Source organism: Protopterus annectens, chromosome 1.part0 (genome assembly GCF_019279795.1).
Source record: "Protopterus annectens isolate FY-2018-M chromosome 1.part0, PAN1.0, whole genome shotgun sequence".
NCBI classification, from domain to species: domain Eukaryota; kingdom Metazoa; phylum Chordata; order Ceratodontiformes; family Protopteridae; genus Protopterus; species Protopterus annectens.
The window spans coordinates 202889463-202903674 of record NC_056725.1 but is presented as its reverse complement, the minus strand read 5'-3'; the positions used below and the strand labels follow the sequence as shown (position 1 = coordinate 202903674).

The window sequence follows — 14212 nt, the reverse complement described above, 5'->3', positions numbered from 1 at the left end:
TGGAGACAAAGCTATGTGTAGCACATACAAGTTTAGCTACAGGTACCTTTCAGAGACCAACAGGGGGCATACTGGGGGCGTCACAGGCATCAGCATCCAGGATCCTTCATCAATTCCTGTATGCTATGCTCCAACATGCCAGTGACCACATATATTTTCCCACTAGTCCTGAGGACAGGGCCAGAAATATGCAGGAGTTCTACCCTGTAGCACACTACCCTGAAGTACTTGGTGCTAAAGATTGCACATATGTAGAAATTAAGGCAGCATCCGGGGAACAGGGAAGGCTCTATATAGATAGAAAGGGCTTCCTCTCTGTTAACTGCCAAATTGTGTGTAATGCCAAGGGGATCATCTTGAACGTGTGTGCTAGCAACCCAGGCAGTTACATGACTCGCATATCTGGCACACCTCCCAACTGTATCAGATGTTCACTAGGGGGGATATCCCACAAGGTCATTTAATGGGGGATGCAGGTTATGCACTGAAACCATGACTGATGATGCCCATCAGAAATGCACACACACCCAGTCTACACCACAAATCTTAGGCACATGCTCAAACCAGAAATATCATAGAGTGAGTGTTTGGGCTGCTGAAGTCACGGTTCATCTCAGTAACCCTGCAGTACAATCCATGTACTTGTACATGTACTGAAATATTCACTGTATGTACCATGCTATACAACATCATCCTGAGAAAATAGCTTCAGCAGGATCAGCAAGGGGAGGGGGTGCACATCCTATCACCAATGGCAAGGTCACCAGAGCCACACACAGGAGAGACATCAGAGGAGGAACCTGCAGCTGCTGTGGGTGTAGGCAGATGTGGGTGTGCTCAATATGTCCTTGCATTGGCTAAGAGGCAATGGATAGCACACGTACTTACCACCTAAGGGGCTAAAACCTTCCTCCTACCCACATACATATAGTAACATTGATGCCAGGCAATGCTCACAACCTTTACCTACCCATGTAATAGCTGTGTACTGCTAGCATCACACAAAGTCAGCCCTGAACTAAAACTGTTGCAACTACTGAATTTACAAGGTAAGTATTGAAGTGGAGTGTCATCACCTTCTTTCGGCTGTTCCCATTAGGGGTTGCCACAGCAGATCATCTGTTTCCATTTCTTCCTGTCCTCTGCATCTTGCTCTTTCACACCAGCCATCTGCATGTCCTCTCTCACCACATCCATAAACCTTATCTTAGGCCTTTCTCTTTTCCTCTTACCTGGCAGCTCCATCCTTAGCATCCTTTTTCCAATATAACCAGCATCCCTCCTCAGCACATGTCCAAACCAATGCAATCTCACCTCTCTTGCTTTGTCTCCAAACTGTCCAACCTGAGCTGACTCTCTAATATACTGATTCCAAATCCTGTCCATCCTAGTTACACCCAGTGCAAATCTTAACATTTTTAACACTGCTACATCCATCTCTGACTCCTGCCATTTTGTCAATGCCATTGTCTTCAACACATATAACATAGCTGGTCTCACTACTCTCTTGTAGACCTTCCCTTTCACTCTTACTGGTACCCGACTGTCACAAATCACTCCTGACACTCTTCTCCACCCATTCCACCCTGCCTGTATTCTCTTCTTCACCTCTCTTCCACACTCACCATTAATCTGAACTGTTGATCCCAAGTACTTAAACTCATCCACCTTTACCAACTCTACTCCCTGCATCCTCACCATTCCTCTACCCTCCCTCTCATTTACACACATATATTCTGTCTTAGCCCTGCTGACCTTCATTCCTCTCCTCTCTAAAGCATATCTCCACCTCTCCAGGGTCTTCTCAACCTGGTCCCTAATCTTGCTACAGATCATAATGTCATCTGCAAACATCATAGTCCATGGGGCCTCCTGTCTGATCTCATCTGTCAACCTGTTCATCACCACTGCAAATAAGAAAGGGCTCAGAGCTGATCCTTGATGTAATCCCACCTCCACCTTAGACGTATCTGTCACTCCCACCGCAGTCCTCACCAATGTCACACTACCCTCATACATATCCTGTACCACTCTTACATACTTCTCTGCCACTCCCGACTTCCTCATACAAAACCACAGCTCCTCTCCAGGCACCCTGTTATATGCTTTCTCTAAGTTCACAAAGACACAATGCAACTCCTTCTGTCCTTCTCTGTATTTCTCCAACAACACTCTCAGAGCAAACATTGCATCTGTAGTGCTCTTTCCTGGCATGAAACCATACTGCTGATCACTAATCATCACCTCCCTTCTTAACCTAGCTTCCAGTACTCTTTCCCATAACTTCAAGCTGTGACTGATCGATTTTATCCCTCTGTAGTTACTGCAGCTCTGCACATCACCCTTATTCTTAAAGATAGGTACTAAAACACTTTTTCAACATTCCTCAGGCATCCTCTGACTTTTCAAAATTTCATTAAACAATCTGGTTAAAAATTCCACTGCCATTTCTCCTAAGCACCTCCATGCTTCCACTGGTATGCCATCTGGGCCAACAGCCTTTTCATTCTTCATCCTCTTCATAGCTGTCCTTACTTCCTCCTTGCTACTCTGTTTCACTTCCTGATTCACTATCCCCACATCATCCAACCTTGTCTCTCTCTCATCCTCTTCATTCATCAGCCCCTCAAAGTACTCTTTCCATCTACTCAACACAGTCTCCTCGCTTGTGAGTATGTTTCCCTCACTATCCTTTATCACCCTTACCTGCTGCACATCTTTCCCAGCTCTGTCCCTCTGTCTAACCAATCTGTACAGGTCCTTTTCTCCCTCTTTAGTGTCCAATCTGTCATACAACTCTCCATATGCCTTATCCGTAGCCTTCGCCACCTCTCTCTTTGCCATGCGCCTCATCTCCTTATATACATGTCTACTTTCTTCATCTCTTTGACAATCCCACTTCTTCTTCGCCAGCCTCTTCCTCTATATACTCTCCTGTACTTGCTCATTCTGCCAACAGGTCTCCTTGTTCTCCTTCCTCTGTCCAGATGTCACACCAAGCACCTTTCTATCAGTCTCCCTTACCAGCTCTGCTGTGGTTACCCAGCTATTCGGTAACTCTTCACTGCCTCCCAGTGCCTGTCTTAACTTTTCCCTGAACTCCACCTCCCAATCACCCCTTTTTAACTTCCATCATTTAATCCTTGGCACTGCTTTCACACTCCTCCTTCTCCTCTTGATCACCAACGTCATCCTACAGACCACCATTCTATGCTGCTTAACTACACTTTCCCCTGTCACCACTTTACTGTCTCTAATCTCCTTCAGACTGGCCATCCTACATAGGATATAATCCACCTGTGTGCATCTTCCTCCTCTCTTGTACATCACCCTATGCTCCTCCCTCTTCTTAAAATACATATTCACCACAGACATGTCCATCCTTTTCGCAAAATCCACAATCATCTGACCTTCTGCATGCCTCTCCTTAACACCATACCTACCCATCATTTCCTCATCCCCTCTGTTCACTTCACAAACATGCCCATTGAAGTCCACTCCAATCACTGGTCTCTCACCCTTGGGTACACTCACCACCACTTCATCCAACTCACTCCAAAATTTTTCTTTCTCATCCATTGCACACCCAACTTGTGGAGCATATGCACTAACAACATTCATCATTACACCATCAATTTCAAGCTTCATAAACATCACTCTATCAGACACTCTCTTCACCTCTAAAACACTCTTGGCATACTGTTCCTTTAGAATAACCCCTACCCCATTTCTCCTGCCATCCACTCCATGATAGAACAATTTGGACCCGCCTCCTATACACCTGGCCTTACTTCCCTTCCATCTGGTCTCTTGCACGCACAATATATCAGCCTTCCTTCTCTCCATCATATCAGCTAGCTCTCTCCCTATACCAGTCATACTGCCAACATTCAAAGTTCCTACCCTCACTACTACACTCCTAACCTTCCTCCTGTCTTCCTGCCTTTGGCTTCCCCTTCCTCTTCTCCTTTGGCCATTGAAGTGCAGTGTATTGTGTAATAATATGAATGACTGGCATATCCTTGCATGTTGTTGCCTGGTAATGTAAGCAAGTAAAAGGTGGGTGATTTGTGCAGAAATTACCTTAACATGTGACATCAGAGACTTATGTGACTTATATGTGTCCATAATTAAGTAGTAGGCCTTGGGAACATAGTCATAACTCTCAAAGGTACTGATGGTCACCGAATGCCCTCAGTTAAGCACCATATGTTTGTACTGGAAAATCATTAAAGAAAGAAGTTAGAAAGTAATGAGATACATTTCAGTTTCAGACTTCACAACCCTCACAAGATCATTAACAATACTGATACAAAAAAGTTTGATGCTATCAACTGTCTAGCTTTCTAAGACCAATATATGTCAAAGGTAAAATTACCAATTCAACATCACAAATGCAGATATACTAAGTCAGTTATGCACCCTGAGCATCAGACACAAATTTTATGTATCCCTAAATCCAAAAGATAGAAACAGGGATATGGAACATTTATCATCACTTGCACAGCATGTTTTGTGTGGATGGGGGAGGAAGCCTAAGCTGACACAAAAGGTCAGTGAGTGTGTTTGGGGAAGCAAGAAAAGCAAGCAGACATTCAGATAAAGTAACAAATAGCCAGTAAGAAAAATGAGTTTTAAACTTCATGGCTGAACCATGTAACTGTTGTGTGAGTGTATGCATGGGTCTTCCAGGTGAAATTGATGAATGAGTGTTTGGATAAACACAGCCAAGGTCTGTGCTAGTTCGACATCTTGATATTTCAGACAGGTGTGAGCCATGCATGGTAGAGGTGGAAGTTCATCACTGTTGTACCCGACCATGAGAACTGGGTCTGCCAGGATTTGCACTGGTATGTCCACATCCATGGTCAGATGCACTGCTGCTACCTGAATGTGACTGATGTCTGCTGAATGAGCTCCCTGAAAGAGACTCCCAGGATCATGACTGCATAGTCTGCCATGTCTGGGTGTGGACAACTCGACTTCTGACAAAGAAGTACTGCCACTATGGGATCTTGATCAGGCATGGCCACATTGCTTAACAGCAGATCATGTGGTTCACCTATACCCATGAGGATGCCATGCCCCTGCCAACAGTTCAATCACAGACTCCACCCATTCAAACGTGTCATTCATCAGATCCATTGAATCTGCAACATGGTGGAGGCAGTCAAACATGTCAGCTTGTGTCACATCTACAACCCTAAGTATTTTTCTGGAGGACCTACGGGAAAGGCACAAACTCTTGCGTGGCACCTTGCCCACACTACATCTATAGCCAGAGTCAACAGGCACTGAAGCCGCAGTAACCATACTTCCGTGACTGATTGGCTCACCCTTCAACAGTCCAATATCTGAGGGCTCACCGGAATTGGTAGGCGTAGGCCTACTGGCTGTGTCTGATGGAATTACAGGCGATTGCTGTATATCAACCTCAATGTCATATTCAAGCTCTGTGGCCTCTGACAGTGCCTCTATTTTGGCCACTATCATCATCAGAGTCTGCTGATACTCTGACATAATGTGGTATAAGTCCCATATTTCCACTGTCAGGATCACCTGTGATAATAAGCAACAAACACATGAAAAAATAATACCTACACTACTATAGCCCAATATATGCTAACAAACTAACAGTGGTACCACTATTACAGACAGTACAATAATACACACAACAGTCCTGACACCACCACTGCATAGGGAAAAATGTTTGGCTTACCATGTGCAGATGATTGTAGGATCATAGGATCATAGGAAGTTATAAGTTATTAGGATATTGGCCCTGAGGCCCTTATAAGCCTAGCCCAGACTTTAGCCCATGTATAGACAAATCAGCATCTGATGCCCCTGTGCCAGCAGGGACACGGGAGAAATCCCAGGGATGTATTTTCTATTTCCCATCCAGTTATCCAGGTTGACCTTAAAAAGGGGGAAAGAGGTACTCTGCTTGAGAGGTTGTGTATTTCCCAGAAGGGGGAGCCTCTGGGACACAAATCTGTCCTGCCAACAAGTCCTAATGATGTCACAGACAAGGTTGAGACCATGTATGTGGGTTACTCGAGTGGAACTTGACTTACAAATATGCAGCAGCCCCATCAAGTCGGTGTCCAAGATTGTCTATTATGCGAGACAGAGGTCACCTCTGAGGAGTCTGTATGAAACAGACTAGAGGGATAGGGCTTTTAGCCTGTCTGTGTATGGAAGAATTTTGAAGCCCTGGATTCTCCTGGTGAGGAACCGCTGTGCTCTGTCCAGCTGCTGCATGTGCTTTACAAGGTACATGCCAAATGGGAAATTGTACTCAATAATGGGTCTTATAAGGGAAGAATACAGGGATGTTATGACCTCCTTGTCTCTGGATGAGATATCCTTTACTTATGAGGTGGGCCATGTAGAAAGCTTTCTATACAATGGAAGCAACATGGTGGTCAAAAGTCAGATTGCTATCAATCTGGATGCCCAAAACCCTCATGACTGACTGCATGCTTAGGACATTGTTATTAATGTGATCATTTGCTGGGACATCACTTTCCCCAAAGGGGATGATGATGCATTTTTTGTATTCAGCTTGAGGCCATGTTTCTGGCACTAGTCATTTGTTTTGATGAGACCCTCTTGGAGAATGTCTACGTCACTAGGGGGATTGATGACAGCTCCCAGCTTGCAGTCGTCTGCAAACTTGGTCAGCCATAGCTCACTATAGGCTCCCTATGCTGGATGGTACTGGAAGAAGTTAAGCAAAAGGTAAGGACAACATCATCACAATTAACAGTAACACAATGGTTAAAACATTTTTCCCTTTATATGTTCATTAATTATATTTTCAACACAACAGAAGGATAATTGACATAAGTATCACTGAACTAAAAAAATACCTGTTCCCAGATGAAACAGAAAAGGTAGCATTTCAGTATTACCCACTGAAGAAAAATAAAACAGTCTAGATATTTGAAATATGAACAACAGGAATTGTGTGGTTGTAACATATTACATTCATACACAAAGCAAGGCTGGATGCAAAACCAGGGAGATTAACAATAGTAACATATCATAGCTTGTGCCAAAACAGAAATACAGCTTTGCTCCTCCACCCCCAAAAGAGCAGGCAATGACACATTTTGCTAACAAATCATCAGTGAAATGCTAAAGGTGTTATCAAATGAACTGTCCCTGAAACATATGTACAGATTTAACACAGAACATTCCATTTTAAACAATTGCCAATCATGTATAGCTGTGAAATGCCCTGACAAACATGTCCATGCCATCAGTACACTTCTAAGTAATGCAGACAGATAATAGCAATTGCTGATGTGTGTATATATATATATATATATATATATAATATATATATATATATATATATATATATATATATATATATATATATATATATAGATAGATAGATATGAAACAGATTTTTCTTAATGACATTTCAGCATGTGCAGTATATAGCTGGAAAATGCAAGCATACCTTATCCAGTTCAGTAGTCTTCTGTACAGATATATCCCAAAGTAATAGCCTTTTCTGTGTTCTCCACAAAAACAAGTCTCCTCACCTTCATGTTCCCTAGATCCACGGTTGCCTTTTTATAGTGTAGATCTGTTAGTAAAGGGAAGATGCAAATGTGGTGTGAACTCACTAGAATTGCTTAATTGCAAATTCTTGACTCTGTGTAGCAAATGTAAATATTGTGCAAGCCCTCCCTCGATGTTTGTTGGTAATGGATTGCAAATGTGAATGATTACTGGTAGGGAGAAGAAAACCACAACAGCAATGCAGACTGCCCTACCCCCAGTGGGTGTGTCAGGTTAGCCTTAAAAGTGTATAGAAGTAATTTTACCAAGGGTGGAAATGTAAGTAAGTAGCACACAGTTCACAGGTTATGTTAATTAACATCCAATTTCCCCTTCATTTGTTGACAACTGTATACTATTGCAATTTAATATCCTCACATATTTTAAGAACAATGATATAGAATGCCTTAAAGACTGCATGTCTCAGATTACTGATCCCATAAGACAAGGATGAGGAACAAACACATTGAGGTAAGCCAAAGCTGCATTTTTGCAAGCAATTGTCATAAATGGTTGGGTGATCACTCAGTGTACTACATCTGAAATTGATACATGTACAAGTAACTGTTGAGTTGTTTCTTAGTACTGTGAATGATGTTGCAGTTGGTTGCATGCAGAATGATTACAGTTCCCTGCTGCAAAGCTGTTTGTGTGGCAAAGAGAGTTAAGGCATTCTTACTGTGTTCTGTAGGTTCATTGGAGTGAAAGTTCAAATCCAGACCTATGTAGAAATATTTTATGTGTACTAACAAAATTTTTGTAGTGTTTATTTCATAGATTTCTTTTTTTTAATGTCAACTACTTTTCCTTTTTTCTCTCTCTCTTTTTTTTTTTTTGGTCAGTGTTTGTGCAGTGCACTGCTTAGCACAAGCAAGGGAAACGGAGAAAATGAATGTCAGGTTTGGCTGTTCTTATTTAATTTGTGCAATGCTTAGCAGTGTGCCAACCCAGACTAGTGACCCACACAGAAAGCAGACAGAACACCTGCAGTCAGGGCCTTTGTAAAAGTGCATAGGTCAAAAACAATACATTGTTGCAATTTTTGCTTTCCATCACACTACTTAGCGGTGTTGTGCAGTGGTTAGCAAGGTTCTCCAACACCTTCAGTCATCGAACACCTGCAGACAGCATGCAGGCAGCCAATAACTGAAAACTGATGCATTCAATTAATTTTGTTGGGCACTGCACAAACACAGTAAAAGGCATTGTGCAGCAGTTAACACAGAGGATGTAAGAATGAGTATGAATTTATGGAAATGTCATGTCACTATTCCTGTGGCAGCAGGTGTAGATGTAAGGTTGGAGAACAGATGGTTCTGGGTTCTTGTACATGGTGTACAACCTATAGTTACTGTTGTGACAATGCAGTTTATAGAAATGAGCTGTAAAATAGGCAAGTGTTATTTCAACATTCTTGTGGCAGCAGGTGTAAGTGTAGGACTGCCACATACATGGTCTTGGATTCTAATACATGACAATCCTGACATTTTTACTCTAGTGCCATTTCCCATTATATTCATCTCACTTATAACACTTTAGATATTAGAGCTGACATGAATTATATGTATGAAATATAAGACACTCTTACTGTGTTTTCAGATGTATGATGTAGAGTATAATGTCTATTATATTTCTGTAAGTATAATTCTGCTATCTGGAGGTGCATGGCCTTCACAATTAAATAAGACACATACACAAGTCACAGACATACATAACACCTCAAACTGTCAACTGCATTTATGATTAATTCTTGACTATGTCTGAGCAGCAGTTCTTCTGTTTCAAAGATATAAAATCACTGCTGTGGAAGAAAATGTTGTGTCTGTTATGCCTAGACTTAAATCCCACACTTTAAAAATCAATTTTATCAGTGTATAAAGCCAAAAACGAATGCGTCAGGTTAGGACATTTATGCCCCTGGTGCATGTCTGCAAATTTAACTCACCTAACAGTTACCTTTCAATTTTTAATATATCTATTTTCAAGCTATGTCAGCAGTCACCCCTCAAATGAAGGTCAAGTGCCAGATTATCCTTCCTGTTTCCAATATTTATTTCATCCCTGCTTGCCACAGTGCTAACTACTCCCTTGCATGTAACACAACTACTGAGTATGTGAAGGACATCCACATAACAGGCCACAACACTCTGTAGTTCACAGCCTTCATCACACCAATAACTCAGTACAATTCACCCTTCTTCATGTACCTCCACACACACCTTCCAACTAAAAAAGCTGTAATATTAGATAAAAAAAAACTACTACCTACTATCCCAGCAATCGAATCAAACCAAACCACAAAAGTTCTGGTCCAGCATCAACCAACTACTCCACCAAGGGCAATCGACCACTCCTAGCCCTCAAAATACTGAACACAAAACTTCAATAAATATAGCTAATGATTTTAACACATTCTTCACTAACACTATACAAACACTAGCTAGCCAGCTCTCACCTCAGAACTTCACTTTACCTACTAAAAAAACAAACTCTTCTCCTTCCTTTCTACTTCAACCCGTCCCTACATTATATGTGCTTACCCTCCTTCAGAAATTGAAACCATGCTCTCCCTCAGCAGACCAACTACCTGCAGAATTTCTGCAACTAGCTGCTAAAGCCATTGCCTTCCCAATATCAATCCTGATCAACAGAACCATTACTGAAAGCTATATCCCTTCTATATGGAAAATCTCCCATATTATCCCCCTCCACAAAGGTGGCCAATCTACCGAGCTTTCCAATTATCGACCAATTGCCCTCCTCTCACCTCTAGCTAAGATTATGGAAAAATGCATCCACAAACAACTACTTCAACATTTAACACAAAATAACCTTCTAGCTAACTGCCAGCATGGTTTTAGACCTTCACATAGTACCTCCACTGCCCTTCTCTCCTTTACAGATACTATCAACAAACACCGTAGTCTAAACAAACTCTCTTCTGCCCTATTCATTGACTTATCTAAAGCCTTTGACATGGTGAATCACCAAATTCTCATTACCATAATAAAATCCCTATCACTTGATACATCCTCCATACAGTGGTTCCAGTCCTACCTTGACAATAGACAGCAGGCAGTACTATGGCACAAGTCTCTCTCTACCCACTTACCAGTCAACCTCGGTGTCCCCCAAGGATCCATCCTTGGACCTCTACTTTTTTCCATTTTCATCAATGACCTCCACCTAGCCATCCCTCAAGCCTCATGTATACAATATGCAGATTATTCCACACTTATATGCTCAGCCTCATCCTCTTCAGACCTCCTATACCTTACCCAACAAGTCTTCAACACAGTAGAATACTCATAGATGCCTTCTCTTAAACCCCAAAAAGACTAAACTCCTTCTATTCTCTCCCACTAGTAAATTCCCCCCATTGGATTTTTCAGTCACTTCTATCAACAAAACTATTATATCCCCTGAAGCTACCACTAAACTACTAGGAGTCACCATCGACAATAAACTAAACTTCGATATACATATAAACAATACTATAAAATCTGTTAATAAAAAATTGGGCTCCCTGTATCAGATTAAATCTTTTCTCCTACCCTCTGCTCGTACAACAATAGCACACACACATCTAATATCTCCTCTTCTATATGCCTCACCTATCTTTACTAAACTATCTAAAAATAACCTCAGCAAACTGGAAAGGTCCTATAATAACATCGCCAGATTTGCCACAGGAAACCCATTTCGAACCCATCATTGCCTCAATTTAAAACAGCTAGGCTGGCTTGAACTACAGAACCTAATCAAATTCCATCAACTAACTATAGCTCACAAAACCCTTTATACACCATCCAAAACACCTGCTCTATCCACACTAATCACTCCCTACAAGACCCTAGATTCCCTAAGGTCTTCACATAAACTCATAGCAAATTCTACCAAAACAAACAACAAGGCCGGTGAATCTCTTTTTTCTAATACAGTAGGGAAAGCCTGGAATCTTCTACCAAATGATATTTCTACACTTCCCTCACTGTCCAGTTTCAAAAACAATCTGAATGTATATCTCAAATCTCACTGGCTATGTCATTGCTCCAAACCTGACTAGCTCTATAGTCACCCTATACTCTGATCTTCCCCTTCTTTCCCTTCAAGAAAAAAAAAAAAAAAAAAATGTTTTGTTTTTTGGGATATTAACTGCATCTACTGTTAAGATTGGATTCTATACTGACAATTTACTTAGAAGTGTTATAATTATCCTGTAATTCAGTCTGTTTTTATGCTTTTTTTGTTTTTTGGTATTGTTTTTGTTTATATGCTTGATTCATAGAAATTAGTTAAATTAGCTGTATTTACCTAGGAGCTTTTCTCCCCGGGCCTCTACTGAAAATGGACATGTATCCAGTTAGACTAGCCTGGTAAACAAATGTAAAATAAAATAAATAAATAAATAAAATGTGTAACTGAAGTGTACCACTTTTGCCACTGTGAGCTGTCACACATCTTAATGGACATACCTAGGTGCTCTTTTTATGCATAAACAAAAAGTCCATGAAAACCCTGAAACTGGTACATAAAAAAGCCAAGTAAAGAAAAAATGGACAGGAACCCTGGGGGCATGTAATGATGTAATTTCCTATAAGAAGGGTTCCTTTTCCTGTATGGCATAGTTCTGAAAAGGTCATAAATACGAAAGAACTTAACTGTGTTGTTTTAACATATTAAATATTCCAGTAGTAGAAGCTTAAGGTCCACAATTTTCTTATGCAATGGACCCTCTGGATTGATCTCAATGAAAGGACATTGCTTACACTGCCCACATTTTGTTGTCAGAAAAAAACAGTCTCAGAAAGTAGACTAACTGGCATCTCCAAAATCTTCCTAATGTTTGGTTTATTTTAAAAAGTGAAGCCTGATGGAGATGCAAACAACGATTTTAACTCATCATCACATTGAAGCAAATATCAATTATTGCAAATAATTTTCTGAATGTCCTTAGCATCAAGCGAGTAATATAAAGCCATATCAGAATGAAAGTACTGCCTCTTTTCAGCTTTACACTCCACAACACCTAGTAAAGCCAGATCTTGTTTTAACCCCTTAAAAATAAATGGTGCATATTTACCTTCCCTCTCACGAAGGACTTAATGGCACAGTTCATCAATCAATATGCATGAGTACCCTCGAGCCAAAAACATGGATTTAAGCTTGTCAGATTCCACAATACAGGTTTCATCATTTGACATAAGCCGAGACATCCTGATGAACTGGCTCGTGACAACCCCTTTCTTCTGATGAAAGGAGTGACAACTGGTAAAATGCAAAAGACTGTTGCAAAATGTTGGCTTCCAAAATGGAAGTAACAAAACCACCATTCATTCTTCCAAATTTTGATATCCAACAAGTTAACACAGCTTTTATCCACCCTGTAAGTAAATTTGAGGAATGATGGTGCTTCCAATTGCATAATAAAGTCATCAAACTGAACTCTGCTACTCGACTTGATGATAAAAAGGTTGTCCAGGTAGTGAAAATATCCAACACATTGTGAAAAGAGATCAAGCATAAAGAAAGAATCAAGAATGGAAGGCAGGAGTCGGCAAATCCACTCGATTATTTTATTAGCGCTTTCGTCTGTCCAAATTAAACAAACTTCTTCAGATAAAAGTTAAAAGGATATTACATCCATTAAATAGAAAAGGTAATATGACATCACTTCCTGATTCCTTTAAAAAAATACTTAAAGGGTTTAAATTAATAGTTCAAATCTTTGTTTTAAATGTTCGAATAAAAAATATATATATAAATGTACATATAAATAATTGTGAAAGTGTCACTTTGCTTGTCCAGACAGCTAAAAGACATTGTTTTGAAAAAATGTGTCATCTTTCTAAAGCATTTAAATTTAGCAAACATTTCAGGTTGCAGTTCTCATTGAGACCTGGATGGCAAAAGGCATTCAGCCGTAGTTGCCAAATGAGTTCCTTTTCTTCAAGTATTAAAGACCATGGACCCCCCCGGGGGTCAGGAGGGAGTTGTTCTAAGACTGTGAAAGAAAAGCTATGGTGAATATTGTCAGAGATATGCCTGGCTAGTACATTGGTAAGATTGTGTTTCCCAATGTTGTAAATATGTTCATAGATTTGCTGTTTCAAGTGTCTCACAGTCTTACCCACATAAAAAATGCCACATTTCTCACACAGAGCCAGATAAATCACCCCATTTGTTTCATAATTGTACCTGACTGAAATAGGGAAATAATTCCCCTTGATATTTACTCTGCTACCAGTTTTGATGTATTTGCAGAAGTTACATCTTCCGCACTTGTACATACCAGGACTGGTGACCATTTTTTTAAAAGGTCTTTCCAACAGTGCCTTTAAGTTGTAACCCCTTTTATATATGATCCTTGGTTTGTCGCCTAACCTAGAATGAATTAAAGGGTCGGCTGATATCAAATCCCAATTTTTGATCAAATTTCCTTTTAAAATGGTTGTATTAGATGAAACAGAGGTGATAAGGGCGGTCTTGAATTCTGCAGGTGTGCTAGTGTCAGTAACCGTGTATGTAGTTACAGGATGGTGCCTGTTTGGTGGACCTCCAATCCACTCATTGCCATTCAAAATGGCATTAAATACCCCATTTCTCCTTTTTTTCAGTAACCTCCTGTATTACA

At 40.6% G+C, this 14212-nt stretch overlaps 1 protein-coding gene across 2 annotated transcripts in view; it reads left to right on the top strand.

The window, feature by feature from the left end:
* The window catches only part of LOC122790142 (glucagon receptor-like), a 2645547-nt gene that overhangs the window by 1654597 nt on the left and 976738 nt on the right, over positions 1–14212 (top strand). The window lies entirely within an intron of this gene.